At 37.9% G+C, this 24564-nt stretch overlaps 2 pseudogenes; one reads left to right on the forward strand and one right to left on the reverse strand.

Annotated features, from left to right (window-relative positions):
* Positions 1-5808: 5808 nt before the first annotated feature.
* Positions 5809-6312, reverse strand: LOC149215184 (cytochrome P450 750A1 pseudogene; annotated as a pseudogene).
* A 12148-nt stretch (positions 6313-18460) lies between these two features.
* Positions 18461-20191, forward strand: LOC149215185 (uncharacterized; annotated as a pseudogene).
* The last annotated feature ends 4373 nt before the right edge of the window (positions 20192-24564 follow it).

The raw sequence follows: 24564 nt of genomic DNA on the forward strand, positions 1-24564 counted from the left end.
AGCAAACTTTACATCTCTTCTAATGATAACATTTTTGGACTTAAGTGGAATAAGTTTATATCCTTTGACATCTTCAGAAAATCCAACAAAAATACATTTTCACTCTTAGGTTTTAAAGCTTTATGCTTCTCATCTAGAATATGGGCCCATGCTTCACTTTCAAAAACACAAAAGTGACTTCCATTTGGCTTAATTGAGCTCCATGCTTCTTCTGGAGTGATATTCTTTAAAACCTTAGTAGGAGTGCGATTTACTATGTAATATGCATAGTTAATTGCTTCTGCCCAAAAATTAAGACTAAGTCCTTTAGGTTGAAGCATACAATTAGCCATTTCCTTTAAGGTGCGACTCTTCCTTTCAGCTACACCATTTTTTTTGTGGAGTATATGGAACAGTATGTTGAATTTGAATTCCACTCTCAGTGCAAAAGTTGATGAATTTGTTGTTAACATATTATCCGCCATTATCAGATCTTAGCTTAAGAATTTGATGTCCAGATTGTTTTTCAACAAAGGCCTTAAAGGCCAAGAACATGTTCAATACTTCACTCTTGAGTTTTAAGAAGTTTACCCAAGTGCGTCTGGAGAAATCATCAATGAAAGTTAAGAAATACTTGTAGGCAGAGAATGAAACAACTCGAAGTGGACCACATAAATCACTATGCACAAGCTGTAAGGGGGCTGAGGCGTGCTAAGAGGCACGTTTTTCAAAACTATCCCAATGATGTTTTCTGAGTACACATCCGGAACAAACACCATCTCTACAAGATACCATTGGAAGACCTGTCACCATATATTCTTTACATTGATTCTGAAGGGAGCGATAGTTTAAGTGACCAAATCGCTCATGCCAAAGTTTGCTCACTTCATCATTATGAGCAACAAATACCGAGGGAAGATTTGATGACCCAAAGTTGTTAAACTTATACAACCTTGTAGAATCATCAGCAATGCCAGTAGCTAAAATCTGTCTAGGATCTCTTAGGTCCTTAATTACAACATCGTGAGGTGAAAATTCAACGATTTTACCTTCACTTGAATGAGTTATCTGATATACAGATAGAAGGTTGCAGGATAAGGTTGGAACACATAATACATCATTAAATTGACCATTGTCTATATGAACAGTTCTAGTCCCTACAACACTAAGAGATCTATCACCACCAACATATATATTTTTGGTGTTACAATCATTTAAAGAAGAAAACATGGCTTTGTTTTTGGCCATGTGATAAGAAGCTCCAGAATCAATGAGCCACTCATGATAATGAGAAGAAGAAGATACATTTAGTGCATATGCAGACCGAGATGCTTGAAAACCACATGCAGAAAATGCTATTCCTGAAGATGAAGTTGAAGTTAAAGAGTGCTCCAAATGGATGTTATGCTTCTTCATTGCTACTTCCAAGGCTTCCATCTTCTTAAAGCATTTGGATTCTAAGTGGCCATCTCGATTACAAAAGTGGCAATGTCTATCAATCTTCTTCCCTTTGTTTTTATTTGCCTTATCATTTTGTTGAAATGATTTTTCATTTTGAGACTGAAATTGCTTAGGACCCTTGTTTGGTTTAGGACCATTCTTTTTAGGATACAGCTTCTTAGGATTCTTTGAATTTGGTTGTTGCTGAGTGGCTAAGGCTTTCTTAGAAGAGTTTCCAAGATTAAGAAGACCAAGATGTAAGAGTTTTTCTTGTTCTCTTATTAAAGAATCATAGAAGGCATCAAAGGAAGGGGACTTGTAGTATTGTCCTTGAGAAATGAAGGCTTCTCTTGTAGAATGGAAGGTGGAAACAAACACAGAGTAGGCTGGTCCTAACTTAGTAAGAATGGAATAGATAAGGCTACCATCTTCTTTCTTAACCTTAACACCTTCCAAGAGAAGTCTAAGGGTCTTGAACTTAGACAAAAAATCTTCAATGGAAGGAAAATTATTGGTGTCCAACGTAAGCAACTCATTTTCAAGTTGATGGGCTCTAATTTCATTTTTAATTCCAAAAACTTTAGTGAGTTGTTTCATTGCTTCATTGGGGTATCAAGTTCTGCAATATGGAATCTAAGGTCTGGAGAAATAGACATCCCTATCAACCCACGTGTTTGATCTTGCCTATTTTCCCATTTGGCTGACTTATCTTCATCTTTAGGTTTGGTTTCTTGGCCTGAGGCTATTCTGTAAAGACCTTTACTTCTAAGTAAATCCACAATGTAGGACCACCATTGGAAATAATTGGTGCTATCAATAATAACTTGGCATGGACTTTCCATTTTAACAAAAACTGAAGCTGTAGATGTTGAAAATAAGTGTTCCAATGGAAAGATATCGAAAAAATAGGTTGATTAAAAAAAACAGCTCTGAAAACGGCTTCCGGATGAAGAAGTTATGGCTTTTTTAATAAAAGTTGTTGAAGATGCCAACGAAGTACGTGAATGTGCGGAAATGAATGATAATGTTATATTTAAAAAAAATCTCCCCCCTTTCCAAACATAAATCTAATTAGCTCACTTTTAAAAAAATTTATGTGACTCACTTTTATAAATAAGTGAAAGTCAGTTTTACAATGGTACTTTATGAGCTACCCACTAAATTGTAACTTAAATAAAAGATAAAGAGACTTTAGAATTATAAGTGACTCACTTTTTATAATGGGTGAGAACACTTTTACATAAAGTAACTTTAAAACATAAGCTACATGTGCTTTTTGAAAAATTAACTCAACAAAAAGAAAGACTTGAACTCAAGACTTCTATTCTCATAAAGTACCTTTGGATCAAGTGAGCTAGTTTAAAAGGCTGGTAATTTTTGGAAAAAAGGGAGGGTTTTTTTTTTTTTAGTCACTGAAGCTTTGGGGTGCGTGCTTATTTGAGAAAGCTATTTTTTTCTTGCAAAAAAAAAAACACAAAACCCAACACGGACATACAAAAAAAAAAAAAAAAACTTACGGCTTGGAGTTAGCTTTAACCAGAAACTACATATTTTCTTCAATGTTTTTTATTTTTTCGAGGTCACACTAAGGTGCGACAGAAAAGAGCATATGCATGATAAAAATCCTTCCTTTCTGTTTCTGATTTGCCCAAATCGCACAGAGTCGCGGGGCAAAGAGCATACGCAGAAATGAAAGGTATAGATCTGGTGATAAAAAAACAGAGAGCTAAATAAACCGAAATAAACAGAGAGAAAATAACTAAAAACTGCAAATAAACACTGTATACCTTCAAATCTTAAAAATGACGTAGCTAGGGCTATCGGGAACCTTTTCACGTCAAACGAAAGGGGTTCCTTACTGGAACAGATGCTCCTAACACAATAGAGCAATCCTCTCAGCCCAAAAGCAGTCAGAAATAGTATATCTAGGAAACGACAGTCGGATGTGATTCTACCGGCTTCAGATTTGGATCACCAACGAATGCGGCCCTCAAATAGCTCTGATACCATGTAGGAATTTACAGGGTAGGTTCCTCAGACATAACACTAAAGGACAATGCTCACAAACAGATCACAGATCAATACACCAATATTGTTGACATGGTTAAAACCCTCAAAGAGGGAAACAGTCCACGGCCTGAGCCAACGTGGCCACTTCAGGCAATTTATTGATAAAAGAATGAAAATTTACATAAGCTTCTCTTATGAACGGTTACACTACAAATGACCCTCCATGCTCTTTAAATAGAGATCATGGACCAATCGGGTGTTAAGCCATGGATCAAGTGTCGGTAATACCGAGGAGAGAATGAACTGTCGGATCACTACATATCGTGACCGTCGGATTGTAAGTTACAAAAGTACATAGTAAAGAAACACACTTTACCTAACTCTATACTAGACCAAGTTATACTTAACTATTTCCTATGTGTAGGAATATCCTAACACTTCCGTGTTGGGAGACAGAAGCTGAAGCTGGCGAGAACTAAATGATTTTATAGCTAGCGAGAACAGGAGGATAATACCTATGTTTCTAGTTGTGTTTCAGGAGGAAAACTGACCGAGGGAACAAGAGAGAACAACAGAGATCTAGAACCAGGACTGAGGGAACAAGGGAGATCTGTAACTAGGAGAAACCAGGTTTTGCGTTTCTTCAAGTTAGCAATTTGACAAATCTAAGTGCTTAAGCTGTATTAAAAGTCCAACAAGTCCAACAGATTTTGGTGAAGATTAAAAGTCCAATAGATTCTGGTAATTCCTTCAGCTCAGTAAAACCACAAAGCTCCAGCCTTATGAAGGTTGTATGATTGCTTAAATCCGAAAGAACCTGAAGATTTGTATAGTAATTTAGCTTCAATACTTTTATATTGTGGGGACCCTGCAAAAGCATTGTCCATTAACCAATTTAGCAGGTATTTCCCAGTATTTCTTTTTGGTAATATGAGAGCTTTTATTCATAGTGGAAGTGGAAATTACATGCAAGCAATACAAGCTTTATTTTTTGTTTATATTTTGCTTTCCTAATTACCTTTTCATGAGACAAAGTTGTCAAGACTGCCTCGACTAGACTGCCTCAATGTCTTTGTTGAAACTCAAATCTAGTACAGCTAGTTGCTTCATCTTCCATTCAAATGGTAAGCATTTCAGTGGGCAATTTCCCATCTCAGCCAGTTTATTGCTTGAGGCATTTGTGCAAAGTCTCCCTCAATGAGAGCTCCATCCAACCAACGCAGTTGCAAATTACTCACTCAATGAGAGCTCCATCCAACCAACGCAGGTGAAAATTACACATTGTTTTCAAATTGTTGGTTTGCAATGTAACTTCTTGCTAAAGGTATGTTAGACATCGTACCTTTTCAGTTCCATGCACAGAGCAGAATTCATGCAATTTCATTAGCATGAATCCCAACCTACATGCTACAACAATTTAAAATTATCTATTAGAATCGATAGCTTATACATTTTCAATCAAAGTTGAGACTCAAATAACCCAAACAACTTTGGAGCTAAGTGAGAGTTCCACTCTTACTTGGACAATGGAGGGCCGGTCAAAGGTCGCCGACAGCCACTGGGCCAGAGAATGACTAAATTTTGGTTCTGTTCAGCCCAAATTCTGGGCATTGTTGAGACAAAAAACCTACTCCAACAACATATTTGAAGACGCAAATAGGTTTGATTTGTTCAAATGGAATATTTGAATTGATAGCTTCTACATTAGTCTAGGAATTGCTGAGACAGGAAACCTGCTACAACAACATATTTGAAGACGCAAATAGGGTTGATTTGTTCAAATGGCAATATTTGAATTGATAGCTTCTACATTTTCAATCAAAGTTGAGACTCAGATCACGCAAACAACTTCGGAGCTAAGTGAGAGTTCCACTTAGACTTGGACAATGGAGGGCCGGTCAAAGGCCGCAGGCAGCCACAGGGCCAGAGGAAGGCCAAATTTCGGTTCTATTTAGAACAAATTCTGGGCATTGTTGAGACAACAAACCTGCTACAGAGTAGCATATTTGAAGACACAAATAGGGTCTGTTTGAACTTTGATCAAGTAACCCCGTCGAAGAATTTGGGACAGTGTTCTCTTTAACAACCAATGACATTAAAAAATCAGGAAAACTAGTAACCAAGATCCTAAGCTTAAGACCTGCTTGAGAACCATTGATTACAGATGCAAAACTAACTTCAAAGACAAGATAGAAAAACGATAACAAATCACAGTATAGTATATGATACAAGCATACAACAGAAGAAAGGAGAGAGTGAGACACACCATCTCCAAAACTATGTTTGTATTAGCCATGAATGCATACTGTTCTGCAACGTCCTCATAAGCCTTGAAGGCGTTCCTCCATTATGCTATGGACCTTTATTCTACAACAGTTTTCACTTTGCTACTTTCTCTAACAACTGATCTTGTGTCTTGTGTAGTTTCTTCATTCGGCAATTGACACCTTGCAAATCCATCCAACCTAAATAAGGTAGGTAATTTCCAATATTAAATGAGCCGAGTAACAGAAGACTTTCTCTGACCATGGAATCGAAACCTTTTAGTTCTGTGTCCGAATACTTTTTACCAAATGCCATCTTGTAGGTTATAGTCGTAGCTAGGGATGCCACGGCTTTCCTGATGTTTAAGGGACGAGAATCGTCTGAATTGATAATAGAGCGAGTCATAGCTGAGACTTCCTCTTCTCTAATAAAGCGGAAGTAATCTACCCTCCTGGAGCTCAGCAACTCCAAAGTGCAGAGCTTACGCATTTGCCTCCAGTAAGGGCCAAACGGAGAAAATGCGAAGTTTGCAAAATTATATGTCAAATGCTTAGCAGCGGCAGATTGCCATTTGTTTGCGAAAATCTGATCATGGGTTTTGAGAAACTCGGTGGCCATGTCTGGAGAGGAGACCACCAAGGTGAGGGCGGAACCGAGGCGAAGAGACATAAGAGGCCCGTGTTTCATAGACAGACCTGCCAGCGCTCGGTGGGGAAGTGTAATACATGCAGATGAGGTCACAGCAGGCACACTACGTGATCCACCCTCGCCACAAGTAAAAAAAACATAATTGAAAACCTCGTTTGGGGTGGGTCTAAGCAGGTATGCTCCATCTGGGTTCTATCGACAATCACTCCTGGCAATAACAAGTCTTTCGTGGCAGGCAATAACAAGTCTTTCATGGCAGGGACTTGCTGCCTCCGTAGCCTTTCTTGTTGGTTTTAAGTTCTACTTTTCTATGTTTAACACTTTGTAAGTAATTTTTTATGGTTTAAATATTAGGTTCTGGTTTAAGGGTTATGTTTCGATAGTTATTAATTTTATTTTTTCTTTGCTTGAGTTAATTTTTATTAAGTCCAGTTTTAATGGTTTTAGGTATAAAGTAAAATGAAAAATACATAATAAACTTTGAATAATAGAAAAGGATAAAGAAAATAAAATAAAATAAAAACTAACTTCTTTTATGGCAAACTTGATCGAAAGGAGGTGAATTCATTTAGTTTGGTGTGTGAGGGTGCCTTTTGATGATGGTTATATATTTCCATCAATCAAAAGAATAGAAATGGTTATGTCTCATTGTTTTCAATCTTTTTGTAAAAAAACAACTCTTAGCATAGAATTTAGGAGATTCTTGACTGAGAGTGAAGAGTGAAGAGTTTCAACTCTTGGCCATTGAAGGCATTTAGCTTTAACAGCTCATTTTACTTCACTAGCCATGTGATTAAAATCTCAATAAAAATATAAAAATCTTATTTAAGAGATGTCATAACTCTCATCTAAAAGATGATTTAAATATAAGTGAAATATTGCAATGATTATACTCTCAATAAAAACTCTAAATATTACATTGCCTCGTTATAACTCATTTTAGAAAGTGTCATACCCATCTCCAAACTTCACTCAGGTATGGTTCTTAAGTTTAAGAAAGGAATCTTTTATGTGTGAATTTTCCTCTTTGTTTATAAGTAGAGAGAGCTCTAGATGTGGTTAGATATCAATAACTACATTCACATCTAGAATCTTTTTACAGAAAGAAGATACACCTATCCAAGGAGGAGGTGAAAATTGTGAGATTGATGTCCTCGCTATTCATTTTTAATTCAATAATAAGGTAACCTTATTCACAACTACCTCAATAATACCATGCTCATTATCACTCCATGCTCGGAGCCTTTGCTAAATAAAGGAATACACCTTCTTGATGCTACATCCCCGGATTCATTCTTTAAAAACGATAGAAGAGTGTAATTGGTTTTACTATACTAAATTTAGATAACTCTAATTTTTTTTTCCAAAAGCTATCCAAGTAGATGTCATGCTTATAGCCTAGGATAAAAGTAATGTTAGACACATAAAGTCTTAACGAAAATAATCTTCGTAGTCATGCTTAGATTGTAAATAATGGAAAAGTTCTTTTCATTTAAAAATGTTATGACTCATGTATTTGATATGAACAATGAACTTCCCCATAACGAAAATAATCTTCTTAATCATGTCTAGATTGTAAATAATAGAAAAGTTCTTTTCATATAGAAATGTTATGACTCATGTGTTTGACATGAACAATGAACTTCCCCAAATATTCAACATTAAAGACCATTTTCAATATTCAACATTGAAAACCATTTTCTTATATAATTTGTCAAACGTCTTTTGTTACAAAATATTTGAATAATTAACTATGAAAATCATAATAACTTCCAAAAATATCCTTCACAAGAACCCTCGTTGAGATCACGATGGCAAACACCATCATACTACCCTACTTCACTCTACCGTATCCTGCATCTCTTATAGGCCATAAAAAGAAAAACTGATGTTGAGGAAAACAAGTCCATAATAAAATATGGAATTGCATGATGAGGTTCCATCCTTTGAAACAAATGATGGTCTAACGGAATGGTTGACTAGCAGCCATGGCAAGTAAGAATCCTGTGTAATATCAAATAGTTTTTTGATATTTTAACTATACCTGATATTATTAATTCTTATTCAGATCATAAATGCTACCAGGTGTGATTCATAATTCATAATCTCATTGATGTCATAGTTGGTAATAATTGTGATTCATTGAAATTTTTGTCAGTAAGAATGATGATAATTATTGAAAATATTTTTTTATTATTGAAGTGATTGTTACAAAATTTTTTATTGGCAATCAAATAGATGAGATTAGCTTCTAACTCAATATAATGGTAAGATAGTAAGAGTTTAGAAGTTTCTTAATATCTAATAGTAAGAGTTTAGAAGTTTCTTAATATCTATTAATTTTGGTGTAAACAAAAAAACCCCAATATGATGTCTATGATGTCTTTTTATTCTTAAATTAAAATTAAAAAAAAAAATATTAAAATAATTATCACACTCACCTTATTAAAAATCAAATACATAAACTAATTACCACTCTAAAAAATTATTAATCTGACATCAAGATAATTTAATTTTATTACACTATATTGATAATAATTTCAGTACAATTCAATGAATACAACTCCTTTTTTTTTTTTTTTTTTTTTTTTAAAAGTCGGTTGCTATATATTGATTAAAAAAAGTGATAAGGCATAAAGCCGTACAAAATTTGCTTCAAGAGCATTGCATGTCCAAGGATAGAGCATGAGTTTCCTATCCCTGAGGTGATTTCTGAAGATTCTAACTACTAAAGAGCTAATACTACTATAGATCCGGACGAACTGATGACACAAAAATTTGCATTTGCAATACATAATTAGTCAATGGAAATATGACTGATATTTCTCGCTGTAGAGTCCTCGGGGTGCTGCTCTTCTTCCATTGGCTTCGCGCTTGAAGATGTTGATTTCTCCTTCTGCTTTGTTTCCAAAATTTCCCTTAGAATTACCAGCGACTCCTCGGCATGGATGCATCTGTTGTTGAGCCCGTTGAACTGCTCCTGAAGTGAGTGAACCCTGTGGAGAAACAGATTCATTTCTGTACGGTATTTAGCATGGAGATTTCTGAACTGCTCCTCGAATTTAGCTTCCACACTTCGAATCTGCTCAGCATGTCTAGCTTCCATATGTCGCACTTGATCTTCCAGGATGCGTTGTTGAGTTCTGACCTCGTCGAATTCAGCTTGGAGGTCGCGGCAGTGAAAACATTGCTCAGAGCGAGCCATTGCAATAGAGGGATAGGTTCTAGGAGGAACAGATTCACAAGGATGGTCTGATGAATCCTTCTTACTGCAAAGGATTAAGGGCCGGGTAATAGTGCGCAAATTATTGACAGAAAGAGAACAGAGAATCGATCCCGCCGCCTTCAGAATCAAAAAGAGGTAGATAGGAAAAATATGAGAGATAGTGCGCAGAGCTGAAAGATAATTTCTTGAGGATATGGGAGATGAGCGCAGGTTCTTGGCAGAAGAAAGACAGAGGGGCGAGCCCACCGATCTGAGTTTCAGAGAGAGATGAATAGGAAGAACCTGAAATCTTGAAAATAGGAGAGAAGAGCCGGAAAGATGCAAGCTGAGAAAGCAAGATGAGAGGCAGGGGGACGGCCAGCAAGGTAGATGAGAGTGAAGAAGGGGATCTGGATCTCCAGGTTTCCCTTCAAAGCTTTCCCTGAAAAAGACCGAAGGATTAATTAGAGAAAATTTATGCAAAGGATAGGGAGCCGATACCAGAGCAAACGGTCTCCTTCGTGGCTGATCCTGAGCGCTTTCTCCACTTTCACGGGGCTGCTCTTGGTCGCAGAGATGATAGACCATGAAGTGCTTTCCTAGACTCGTATTTATGGATCGGTTCCAGCTGCAGCAACCTGGATTCTTATCAGAGATCCGATCCTCAGTGATAATTAGATATTTTCCAATATCTTTAGGACGATTGTCTGCAGTAGCAGAATCATTCCTCCGTCCTTCACTATAATTATGAAAATCCCTTGGGATGTCAGCTGATCTGAGGGCCGTATTCTCACTGAGATTGCTTGAGATTTTCGAAATTTGCCCAAGGGCAGTTTTTGCTATCCCCTTCACGCGCTTGCTGAGTTTGCGTGCTTGGGTATTTCCCGAGTCGTCCTGGTTCATGGCAGAGGTTGGAAGAAGGCTCGTTGACTGTGCCTCAGTGTTCCTTCCTGATGTCCAACTGCTTTATTAGCATGTTTATCCGCTTCCCCATTGTATGTGCGAAGGATATGGCAGAATCGGATTTTTTCAAAGTGATTGGTGAGGAGGCTGATGCGTTGAAGATGCTGTTGAAGACTACTGTTTGAGGATATCCTGTAATGGTTCATGTAGCCAATGATTATAGAGGAGTCTCCTAGAACAAGTGCATTTTTGATTCCCCTATTTTTTAGTTGCAGCAGTCCTTGATACAGAGCAAGAGCCTCGGCGTTATTATTTGTTTTTTCCCCTAAACTCCATTCGTAGCTGCATATTTCTTCTCCTGATTCGCCTAAAATAATACCTCCTGCACCTGCTGGTCCTGGGTTGGACTTGGAGGCTCCGTCAAAGAATAGGATTGGACAATTATTACTCGTTAGCCATCTTTTAAATTCCTGAGATGGTAGCCTTATTTCCCATTCTTTGGTCTTATGATTGAGTTTCATGACTTTTCTCTGAATTCTCTGATGATGGCTTGGATTGCCTAGAATATGCCTGATCATGATCCGCTCTTCAATTGTATAATCAGTTGCTTTAGTTATTCCTGAGCATTTAACAATCATCGTCTCCTGAGCCAGAAGGTGAGCGCTGCTACATGTTTCCCAGATATTGCCTTCTTTATTTTGGAATATTTTCTTGTTTCTAGTGAGCCAGATTTTCCAGAGGAGGTTGTGGGGGATGATGTCCCAGGTTCTTTTAACAATCTTGCTTCGCTTATCTTTCCAAGGACAATTCCTTCTCCAGTGTTGAATTGTCTCAGCAATGTTTTGCTGAGGATGCCAAGTTATGCTGCCCAGGTTGGCCATGATGTTCCAGCATTTCTTCGCAAAGGCACAATCAAGAAATAAGTGGTGGATGGTTTCCTCCTCGGAGCAGCAGTTAGGACAGATTGAGGGACCATGTATCCCTTTCTTTCTCAAATTTTCCGAGGTGAGAATTCTACCCTTTAGCAACAGCCAGACGAAGAATTTGACCTTTGGGATTGCCTCAGAATTCCAAATTATTTTCCAATGATTCCAGATCGGAGCCTGATAAGTATTATTGCAGAGGAATTGGTAACCGGATTTGATGGAGTAACCTGAACCCGTGGGATCCCATCTAAGCCCATCTAATGCTCCTTTTTTTATAGGGGCTCTGTTTTGAAGATTTTTAAGAAGAACTTGGAAGCTTGAATCCAAGTTTGGGGGAATAAATGGGAATTCCCAGCTAAGCCAAGCACCGCTCTCAGCATCCCATTTTGAGATTTGGTCCAGCCTTTGAAGGCCTTTGCTATGAAGGTAAAGGATGATGGGAATGGCATCTTCAACAGTGTTTAATGGTTGGAGGCCCATGATTTTGTCAGTGGCATAATTGATACTGCTTCCACCCCCCGGAATCTTTGAGGTGTTTTGAATAAGAGTGGGGATTGCTTTCTTGCAAAGTTGCCAAATTTTGGTGGAATCTCTTATAGGAATATCAGATTCAAGAAGTCTTTGTCTATGGTCCGAAAGATATTTGCATTCAAAGACCTGTTTCCACCAGGCTTTTGGTTCACTTATAAGTCTCCAAGCCATTTTAATCCCAAAGGCGAGATTCAGAATCTTGGGCGTTCTGATTCCCAATCCACCTCTGTCTGGAGGTTGAATAACATTTTTCCAATTGACCAGATTGTATCTATTTTTTTCTTTTTTCCCTCCTTGCCATAAAAAATTGCGGAGTGCTACTTCTAGCTTGTTATGGAACGAAGCAGGAGCTTGGTAAAGAGTGAAGCGATATAAAGGTAAGGAGGAAATACCAGATTTAAGCAGGATAAGTCTGCCCGCTGGATTAAGCCATTGGGTACCCCATTGCTGAATCTTCCTTTTGACTTTGTCGATTATTTCATTCCAGGTGGACGCTTTGAGAGCACCCAGGGTGACCGGCATCCCAAGATAGGTGAAGTGATCCCAGTTTTCTTTATAGGCTACTCCAAAGATATTGGCAATATTGTGAGCTGTTTGATTAGAGATGTTCCATCCATAGATGCAGCTTTTCTGAAAGTTAACTTCTCCTCCAGAGCACTCCATAAATTGATCGAGAAGGTTTTTGAAACGCCTTGCTATTGTGGTGGAGGCCCCGCCAATGAGCAGGGTATCATCAGCAAATTGTGAATGATTGATATTTTTGACTCCATTCCCAAACTTGATACCAGAGATGAGGCCGACTCTTCTGTTGTAATCAAGGTTGCTGCTGAGGGATTCAGCCATCAAGATGAATAGATAGGGTGAGAGAGGGCAGCCTTGCCTTAGTCCTCTTGAAGATTGAAAAGCTTCACAAGGGCGACCATTTATGAGAGGCGAGATCCAGGGACCAGAGATGCAAGCGGCAATGGTGCTTATGAAGTCAGAATTAAAGCCCATTTTTCTCATGACAGCGTACAAGAAGGAGTGTCTTACTCGGTCAAAAGCGTTGGCTAAATCAAGCTTGAGGACGAAACCTTTCTCTTGTCTAGAGGTGCTAGAGTGAATAGCTTCTTGAACCAAAGAGATGGAGTCGTGAATTTGCCTATTGGTCATGAAACCCCCCTGATTTTCAGATATGATGGAAGGAAGCAGAGGCTGGAGTCTAGCTGCTATGATTTTTGCAAAAATCTTATAAGAAGTGTTGCACAAGGAGATTGGTCTAAATCTAGAAAAGGAAGTGGGCCTGGTTTCCTTAGGAATGAGGGCAAGAAAGGTTGAATTTGTAAAACCCCCCATTTTCTTTTTTCTTTGGATTCCTTTCATCATTTTTACAAGATCTTTCTTTATCAAATGCCAATGGTCCCTGTAAAAATTAATAGTAAAGCCATCTGGACCAGGAGATTTGTCAGGTTGAAGAGTCCAGATTGCTTTTCTTATCTCTTCCTCAGTTATATCGCTGTTCATCCTCTCATTCTCCTCAGCAGAGATTTTCCCTGGGAGGTGCCGAAGAAAGGCCGAATAGTCCGTGGCGCTTTGATTTTCAGTGAGAAGGCATTTGTAATGTTGGAAGGCAGCTCTTTTAATAGCTTCCTGATCATCATGCTGGTTACCTTGACTATCTGTAATAGTAGTAACAATGTTCCTAGATTTTTTTACTGTAGCCTGCTTATGGAAGTATGCCGTATTTTTATCTCCTTCCTTTAGCCATATTTCTCGCGACTTGAGCCTCCATTTGATTTCTTCCGCCCTCTTAATTTGGGATAGCTGTCCCTGCACTTCCCATTCCTTACTTTTTAGTTGATTTGTGTATCCATGATCTTCTATTTGTTTGTGAATATCTTCCAAACTCTGCTGCATTTTTTCTTTTATTTTTTCTGGTTCTTGGTAACTGACTTTTGCCCAGTCCTTGAGAGCTTTCCTAGTGTTTCGAATTTTGGTTTCCCAAATGTAGTTTGGAGATCCTTCCACGTGATTCTTCCAGGTATCTTCTATAATTGACTCGGCCTCGCTGCTATCTCTCCACAGTGGATTGTATCTGAAAGGGATTGGTCCCAAATTAGCGTGAGATTCCAACGTTAATAAAATGGGGAAATGATCAGAGGCTGTGGCGCTAAGAATTTTGGTGTGACCTGCTGCAAAGGAGGAAAGAAGGGTAACATTAACCAAAATTCTGTCCAGCCTTTCCATAATGTTACCTGGTCCCAGACGTCTATTGTTCCAAGTGTATTTTCTATTTTTAGGAATGATGTCCATCAATTCGTGTTCAGCCATGATAATTTCCAGCTGCCTTCTGAAAGGGTCGGGGTTGAAGACGCCCCCCCTTTTCTCATTAGCATGGAGAATTAAATTAAGATCTCCAGCAAGGATAACATTTGAGTTCTGTTCCTTGTCTATTTCCTGCTTCAATTCATTCCAGCATTGTTCTTTTTCCCGGAAATGGTTGGGAATATAGACATTGTAAATAATTAAATCCCAACTTTCTTCCTTGTTGACGAGGTTGGTTCTGATCCAATTTGGATTGAGGACAGAGGATTTGCAATTCCATTGCTGCTTATTCCACATGGTGGTGATTCCTCCAGAAGCTCCTCTGGAATTACTACTGATCCCTATAAAGGAATTTTGAGCTTCTATGATTAACTGCATATCAATCTGATTTTGCTTGGTTTCCTGAATTAGAACAATTTCAGGTCTTTCTGAATGAAGAAGGTCTCTTAGGGCGGCTGATTTAGAGGGGTGCCCCATACCCCTGCTGTTCCAAGATAAGAGCTTCGTCATAAAAAGTTCGAGCGAGGAGGTGCTCGCCTCTCAAATTCTTTAGCTGCTGTGTCTTTCTCTTGAGAGCCTATAATGAAGGAATCCATGGGGGTTTGTAACCCTAAAGCTATGTCCTTTTGCGTGCTTTCTTCCCGATGCTGCTTGGCTGATTTTCTGCCTGGTCCAGATTTCTTAAGGGTATCACCGGATGCACCAAGGTCCTTGGAGGAACTTCTGGTAATTCTGATGGGCTGATTTCCATGGGCTGGCTGAGATGGATTCGGGGCGATCAGTAAGGGATCAATACAGGTCAACACTGGTTGATCAGGATGAGGGCCATCTTCGGGCATTTTCGATTTATTTTTGGATAAATTCCTTTCCACTGATTGCGGGGGGGAAGCTTGGTGAGGGGAGGAGGGAGAGATTCTGGGGCCTTTGGGGGAGGGTGGGGGAGAAGGGTGGTCCTCTGAAGCAAGGGATCCAAAGGGGTTGGAGGACGAAGGGAAGACAGGGGGGGAGGGAGGGGTTCCGGAGTGAGGCGCCTCAGGCTCAGGGGGAGGGTTTGATTTCTTCTTTTTCCTTACTATTTCCCATGCTTCCTCATGAGTTCCAGAGTTATTGATATTGGTTTCAGATTTAGATTTAGGACACCTATTAGCAAAATGACCGTACTCATGACATACCTTACACTTGAAGGGAAGTTGTTCATAGTCCACCTGTTGAATATGCGTCCACTGGTCCACTCTGAGTTTAACAGCTTCTGGAAGACCTTTGCCCAAGTCTACCTCAACACAGATCCTCGCACATGCATACATATTTTCCTTTGGTTCAGATCTGTCCACATATTTACCTATAGCATTTCCAATCGCCCGAACAGTTTCATCAGCCCAGCAGTGAAGCGGCAGGTGCGGAAGGCGAACCCATACAGGAACTGCGTTGGGTACATCCATTTCTGGATCGAAATCCGGGGTCCAACGATTGAGATAGAGGCCTCTTGTGTCCATGAAGTACGGCCCATTCCTGAAAATTAGGTTGCGATCCTCCACTGATTCGAAGAGAAAGGTGAAAAAACCTCTTCCACAGAACCTTATGGCAATTTTCCCCTGGACCATGGCATTCCAATTTCTCTCCACCCAACGTTGGACGGTTCGAGGGGAGGGCCATAGCCCCGTAAACTGGCCAACCAATCCCCGTTCAGCTAAGGCTACAGCCGATCTCCTTGGAAGAGAAAGAGGAAGAGGGATTTCCGGAATTTCATCAAGTTTTTTGATAAATTTAGAGGCAGAAGGTCGGATCCTTTCAGAGTTGTTCTCAGGGACGAGAGAAGCAAAGGCTTTCTCAAAATCGGGTTGAGAAGAGGCATGAAGATCCATCGAGCTGGATCGCTCGGCAGGAGGAAAGAAAGGGAGGGGCAGGAGCCCCAGGAAAGAGAGGCGCAGCAGAGGGCTGCCCTCAGGGAAGCTCGAGCAGCAAGAAGCAGGCAGGAGGCCCAGGAAGCAGATCAGAGAGGGGGGCGCAGCAGGGGAAGCCCGTAAGGGCCAGCAAGCCCGGCAGCAAGGCTGCCAAGCTCGAACGGGGGCGGTCAAGGGTTACAGAGGCGGGGGAGCTCCATCTCCAGCGCGCGCGATCGAGCCAAGATGTCAATGACAAAGGCCAATGAATACAACTCCTTATCACGTGCAAAGCTACCTTGATAAAAGTGGCATTTACTGTGAATAACTCCTGTCAGTCAACGTTAATCTCGATACCAACAACACCGACTCTGAGGCCGTATCCCGCTTTAAACAAATACATGCAAGTTGAACTAATTCTCCAAACCCGTTCAATTAAAAGGGCACAAACACCCATAAATATACATTTATGGTGAGAAAGAAAGAAATTTTAATATGATGTATTTTTAATTTTAAATATATTGATTTATTTGAGGTTTTTACTATAAATTACATAAAATAAATTTTTGGTTGACATTTTTAGAATCAATCAGTATGATTTATTTAATCAGTATGGTCTATTATAGAATTAGATGAACACCCAAAGCATAGCAAAGACTTAAATAGAAAGCAATACAAAAATCATAATTTCAAATAACGACTATATTTGAATAATAAAATTTAAATTATGATATTAATTTATTAATATATTAAAACAAATATATTTAAATTAAGCACGGTCAAATTAAGCAGTCTTTCGTAGAAATCACATAAGAGAAATTTTTGACCAACGCCTTTTGAACCGTGATTAATTCAAAATTGAATACAAAAATATTTAAATTATGATATTAATTTAATAATTTATTAAAAAAATATTAATAAGTAGCAACTATGTTAAAATGCTAGTTGTTGAAAAATAATATTTAAATTAATTTATTAAAATCAAACATTATTAAAAGAAATTATTAAAAAAAAAAGTGAGTCAAACACCAAACAAGAGAAAAATAAAAACTTATAAAAAGGAATCGATCCTAACTTAAACAAGACCATTTAATAAATAAAATAATTAATGAAAAATAAATAAAATAGAACAAAAATATACACAAATATAAATCAATAAATAAAAATAAAATTAATAAGTAAAAAATTATATATATATATATATATATATATATATATATATATATATTCAAAGAAAAGTAATCAATAAATAAAATAAGGTCAACAATAACCTATAAGATTGAGGCCTATTAAAAAAATAACAAAAACATTAAAAGGAATCAAGAATTAATAAGATGATAAAATACTTAAAAAAAAATATGAAAAATCATAAATATAAACTCTAATGAAAAATAAATTAATTACAAATATTATAAAAAACACCAATATTGATACATATCCATAAACAAAATTAAATCATGATATTTTAAGAGTTTATTGTTATCTTAATGGAGTAAAATTCATCCATGTATTTTAAGACTTAAACCATTTAATTGGACCAGTCATAAAATTTATAATTATTACCAAATTTACATTAACGTTTCGAAAATATTCTACCGGCTAAGACACTAAAGTAGTGCGTTCACACTGAGTAAACTCTAAATTTGAAATGCAGTAAAACTATAATTTCATTTAAAATGTAAACAATAAATTTGAGATCTAGAAATTAGATTCTAATTAATTTTTAAAAATATCATGTTTTAAGTTAAGGAATTATTTCATTTAGAATGTAAACAATAAATTTGAGATGTAGAAATTAGATTCTAATTAATTTTTAAAAATATCATGTTTTAAGTTAAGGAATTTAGATTTCTGTGATCCATAGCATTGTTTAAATAATCTTCGGCAAAATCACATAACCAATTTTTTGTCGACGCGTTTCGACGCGTCTTGACGATGAACCACATTGGTTGGTTCGAAACTCGTCGACAAAAGATTGGTTATGTGATTTTGCCGAAGATTATCTAAACAATGTTTTAAGTTTTAATAAGTAATATAAAAATCATTATATAACGTTTATAAAAATAATGTTTCAATTATTCAAATAATTTTTTTTATGTATATATAAAATATTAGTTTAGCTTATGAAATCCAAGGGTAGGTGATAGGGTATTTTTCTAAGAATTTTTTATGTAAAGTTTACTGGTTTAAAATTAGTTAGTATTCAAAAAAAATATATATTATATTATAAAAAATATATATTAAACTTTTTCATATTGGTTTTTGTTTTTTAAATTAAAAACAAGTTTATGTTGTTTTTAGTAGAGGCCGAATAAAAAATTAGAGAGTATTCTACCTACACTGCAGAATTGCAGAAGTGCCCAGTTTCCAGCGCCGCCCGGAAAAAACTCCGGCTTCAGCTGCCGGCAATTCCTCCGCCCTCCACGAGCTCCGCCACCCTCCGTATTAATGTCAACGACTGACAAATATCTGACAGACATTCCACTTCCATCGCGTCTTGCCGGCAGGGAGTTAATTCACCATGGAATTTGAATTCCTCCGCCTGGGATTAACTTCTAACTTCTCTTCTCGGGTTAAGGTTCTTCAGAGATTCAAATGGAGAAACCATGTTGCAGGTCCTCTGTCTTCTTACTGTGTTTTTGATGCTATGTTCCGGGTTCGAATCCCGCTGCGCTCAGGAGATAACAGCTCCTGTTCCAATGCTTGAATCAGAAAAAGAAGCCGTATTTTCAGTATTGGGATCTCTGGTAGGAAGTGACTCGAGTGTGAGTGGGATTTATCCAGATCCTTGTGGTACCACACCTATTCCGGGATCTTCATGCGATCAATTCAGCGATTTCTGGCTCGTTACAGTATTAAATCTTGGCGCCATTTATGATAACTCGCTAAAATGCAGCGAGACCGCCAGCATTCATCCTGCACTTTTCAGCCTGGGGCACTTGAAAACTCTCTCATTCTACATGTGCTTCAATTGGGCTACACAGATAATGCCTTCTCGAGGGTGGAAAAATCTGAGCAACTCTATCCAGAGCCTCACATTTCGCAGCAATGAGGCCGTGGTTGGAGAGCTCCCGTCTGAGCTATGTGAGCTGGGAAACTTAGAAAATCTGGTTGTGAAAGAAAATAACATGAAGGGTCCATTGCCAGAGGAGCTGGGGAGATTGTATAAAGTGAAAAAGCTCCTTGTCAGTCGGAATCAGTTCTGTGGCCAAATTCCAACTTCGATTGGCAACTTGGAGAATCTGCTAATCCTGGACCTGACTTTCAATAAGTTGAATGGTACTTTGCCTTCTGAAATTGGGGGCTTAAAATCTCTCATGAAGATGGATTTGAGCGATAATTTTATCAGAGGGAAGATTCCGCTGGAGTTGGGCGATTTGAAAAATGTGATGCTGTTGGATCTTCGCAACAATGGGCTTCATGGCAATCTTCCATAGACATTGACGGACATGAGTAATCTGCAAGAGCTTTATCTAGGAACCAATCCTATTGGGGGCAATATCTCTCTAGCATGGGATAAGCTGCCAAAGCTAATGAGTTTCGATCTCTCGACCTCAAGATACGAGGGAAGAATACCAGAGTCTCTGGGTTCATCCAAGCAATTGCGATATATTGCTCTCAATGGCAATCGTTTCACCAGGGAAATCCCATCGAATTTGGCAGAGATTCCTTCCTTGAATACATTATATCTCAATGGAAATAATTTATCAGGCACAGTGGTTTTTCCTGAGATCTTTTGCAGGAGATTGGGAAGGCGCTTGGTCCTGTGGAATAATAGCCCGGGGCTTCGCTATGAAGGCTCTGGTGTACTAATTCCTCATGGTGTCAGTTCTTGCAGCTACGAATCATCAAAGGCAGCAAGCCACCCATCTTCTCCAACTAGTTTTGTAAGCCTAGGCATAAAGAGATATGATGTTGAATATGTTTCTGTACTGCTGTTATTACTGTATGTAGGCACTCTAATGGCTCAACAGCCATAGATAAAAAAACAGACAACCCTTATTTTGAAGGACGGATATATAATTTTATGTGTCTACTACATCAGGATACTTGTGTTCCTTTTTGTTATCGTTCGTTATATTAAGAAATATAAAAAAAAGTTCGGGGATACAAAATCTGTTTCATCTTTTTGTGTTTCTCTAAGTAATATTTGACCCAATCAGTCATTTGGTGATGATTTGACTCAGTTACTGCGAGTACATGTTACCTGTCTGACCTTATTTTGCATATTTTTTCAGGAAAAGACTCGCTAATATATGAATTGACCACGGCTTTAAATTCCAATCTTTTTGGTGGAAAAGTGAGGACAGTGTTTGATTGTCAGTCACAGTAAACCCTAACCCTACTGTAAAATGGGAATTGACCATTGCTTTAAATTCCAAATTGGCCAGGTCATTGAAACAGAGTTGGGGGAGAATCAGGCAACTTGGAATTCTGAGAAACAGAGTTGGGGGATGTCAAGTTCCCTATGGCCATAACCCATCCGGGCAAAGTGCATTTTCTCTGAGTGTACAGAACTGCAAAAATCTGAGGTGAACAACAGTAATTGAAACATTGTATTCCTTGGATAAAAGGTTTGTAAGTTTATCTAAAGGACTTTTTTGCTTAGATTACATCAATTTGTTTTAGCAGGGTTTCATTGGAGTATGGCCACTTTGTTTAAGATAGTACAAGTATCCAGATCATAGAATTGAAGTTGTTTGAATGACCATGGATAACTTTTAGTTCAGTTTGTTAGACAGTTTTTGCCCCATAAACCTGTTCACTGGCAATAAGGGCATTCCTGTGGACACTACTGAAGCAGACTTCAACTCTTTCCAGAACTCAAATGATGCTGCATCACTGCATCCTTTTTTTCAAAGCAGGGTTTTATTGAAGTACAGTCACCTTATTTAAGTGAGTGCAAGCATCTAGATCATAAAATTCAAGTAGGTAGGTAGATAATCCGAACGTTTTGGGCCAGAGAGGCACTCGTTGCCTATGATATTAGGGATTCATTCTCTGATTGTCCTTGTATATAGTCTTGGCAATTTAATAAGAGCTCTTGTCAGATTCTGTTTGGGGCCAATACATTGCCAAATAGCACATGCAAAAGCCTCACAATTTCATATAAATTGACACTGCAATTTGTAACAAGAACATGACTTCCTGAACATTGCAAGGGAAGTAGGTAAGAGATCTCATCTTCTAATGTAACAGAACAGGATAATTGATGATTGTACAGGTTACATAGTGTTGAATTGTAAGTAGTACATGTGACAGTGACAACACAAAGGTACCGTGTTCAACTATTTCCTAAAAGAAAATTGCTTTAACTTCATATACGAAGATCCTCATGTTTTTCATAAACATTTGTCACCACCATAGATCTGTTCGAGCCTTATATCTATTAAGTACCTGTGAATTAGAATTCATAGTGTCATGAAATCCCCCATTTGTAAAATCTAATTAAAAATACATTTCTACGGTCTACCTACAGAATTTATGCACTCATCTCAACTCACTGTCACATGAAATCCCCCATCTGTAAAATCTAAATAAAAATACATTTGCAAAGTTTGTACATTGGACTCTTCCAACAAGTTGTTTCCATTATCTCATACGATGGAGAGCTTAATTTCCATTCAACTGGTTGCATTTGCTTATATTCTTGCCACCATTTTTTGAAACTGCTTCCTTCTCAGAAAACATTTGAAGAAATGGTGCACTCATTAATCATCTTTGTCACATATTTTTCAAAGTTTTCCAGACTTTTTTTCTCTTGGCGTAGGCCTTGTTTGATATCTTTCAAAGCCTCTTATCCAGACATAGACTGCTCTCTTGAAAAATTTGTATCCAGTAGAGTAGTGGACTGATTGTAGAGATTAGCAATGTCAATACTAGCAGGGGAAACACCCAAAAGTCCAAACGTTTTATCCCACACTCGGAGAGCTACGGTCCAGTCGTTTGCTCACCTGCAAACTTTTGCTGGTTTGCAATCATATCTGTAATATGAAAACTTAGTACTGGTATCTCGATTGTCGTCTCCACCAATTCTATGAATCTGGTTAGTATCGTTTCTGGGAATGTTTGCAGTTGTTGCACAGAGCGAAACACTTCGTGCTTCTGTTAAATGGAAAACAAACCCATGATATCACAAATTCTCAAGCTGGTGAAACATGGGAATTATTAGACTATATATATGGGAAGAAGTACCTTTCGGAATATATTTCCCCTAATGTGCCCCTTGGAAGAAACTAGTAGTAATATATATTTCTGGAATCTGAACCCTAAAGCCTTGGATATTGTTGGTCATAATGACCCACAATACAAAAGAACTCTCTTGGATGTGCAAGAATAAAGCCAGGTCTATTTTCTCAAAGTGTGCTCCATGAAAATATAAAAGCAGAGTTTAAATTATTTTGCAAGTCTGAAAAAAAAATCATTTGTAAATTTAATCTGTCATTTGTAAAAAGATGATAGGCATACCAGTTACCCTGTGCTTTCCTTGATGGCTCTACATGTTGACTTAGTCCTTCAGGTACTTTGAACAATATAATGGCCAAATATCAATGGCATGCATATTTTATATTGCAAAACTCGCTAATAAAATAAACCAAAAAGGAAAACGAGCCATGTTTACCATTATACTCTGTTTTTAGGCTTTTATGCAATAAACCGTGAACAAATATGGAGTGAATTTGAAAACAAAAACCAACCAAATCAGAAAGCTCAAAAAGGGAAAAATACTGAATTTTAAAACTCAATTAATTTTTGAAGAAAATTCCCAACTAACCAAATCACAAATGTAGAATGCAAAATACCTCAAAAACAAAACAAAAAAAATATAGCGAGGGACAAAAATTTACTACCTCAATCACAGAATCCAAGGAAAAGATGCCGTGTACTCTCTTACCAGGGAGTAAAATTATCAATGAAACCAGCCAAACATATTCACAAAATTAAAATGCAAATGTTATCTATGTGGGGAATAAGATTATGAACAAATCATAGACAAGCATAAAAGAAAATGCCAAGAATAACATATCCTTGCCGCTTTTTTTACTACAATAAAATTATGAATAGAAACTGACTCCCATTTGAGCCTCTGTTTTTACTACAATAAAATTATGAATAGAAACTGACTCCCATTTGAGCCTCTTCTCCAGATATAGATTGCTCCCTTGAAAAATTTGTATCCGGTGGAGTAGTGGACTGATTGTAGAGATTATCAATGTCAATACTAGCAGGGGAAACACCCAAAAGTCCAAACGTTTTATCCCACACTCGGAGAGCAACGGTCCAGTGGTTTGCTCACCTGCAAACTTTTGCTGGTTTTCAATCATATTTGTAATATGAAAACTTAGAACTGGTATCTCGATTGTTAAGGTACCAATGCAGACCCAGAGAATGTCTTCAGCGTAATGGCCTGGGATAAGAGGGTCGAGCTGGGTTATCCTGGGGAAGCTTTCGTAACATCCAAGACTTTTGCTGGTTTTCAATCATATTTGTAATATGAAAACTTAGAACTGGTATCTCGATTGTTAAGGTACCAATGCAGACCCAGAGAATGTCTTCAGCGTAATGGCCTGGGATAAGAGGGTCGAGCTGGGTTATCCTGGGGAAGCTTTCGTAACATCCAAGGCCAATGAATCCCTAGTACAGGCAAGAAACTGATGAACCACAATTGTTTCTTTCAAATTCTAACAATTTCAAATCCCATTGTGCCCGTTGGAAAGGTGACTGTATCATGAGGACACCATTACTCCCCCTAGTTCAATCAAGAAATAATCAATGCCCCACGTGTTGATTGGCAGATACTCCTCCCTCAACTTAATTCCCAGATTTTGGACTCAATTAAAAGTTTCTTTAGAAGTCATAACTTTCACTTGTTCTCAAACAATTAGAAACTGATGAATCACAATTGTTTCTTTCAAATTCTAACAATTTCAAATCCCATTGTGCCCGTTGGAAAGGTGACTGTATCATGAGGACACCATTACTCCCCCTAGTTCAATCAAGAAATAATCATTGCCCCAAGTGTTGATTGGCAGATACTCCTCCCTCAACTTAATTCCCAGATTTTGGACTCAATTAAAAGTTTCTTTAGAAGTCATAACTTTCACTTGTTCTCAAACAGTTCAGACCTAATACCAGAAGTCTTCAATCTTTCTACTTTGTCTGTTGTCCTGGCTTTTTTTATGCATTACTAAGTGAAAAGGAAGACATTAAAATTGAAAAGGAAGGCACCTGGCCTCAATCCTTTTGACCATGTCATTAGAATGGGGCAGACCACAGAAAGAATGGAGCTCGGTGGATGGCTCAATATTGTCAACCACACCAGTGAACCAAGGCCTTGCTAGAGTTTCTTTGACTTGGATGCCAAAATCTAGTCTGCCAAAGTCACCTAGGAACTGCACCAGGCCTCATTCTATAAAAAGTCAATGCATACAATCCACTTCGAGGGTAGAAACTCCTTTTACAATAAATACAA

Source organism: Pinus tabuliformis, chromosome 1_1 (genome assembly GCF_031772625.1).
Source record: "Pinus tabuliformis cultivar Carrire ecotype Pingquan chromosome 1_1, CPIR1, whole genome shotgun sequence".
Lineage (NCBI taxonomy): Eukaryota > Viridiplantae > Streptophyta > Pinopsida > Pinales > Pinaceae > Pinus > Pinus tabuliformis.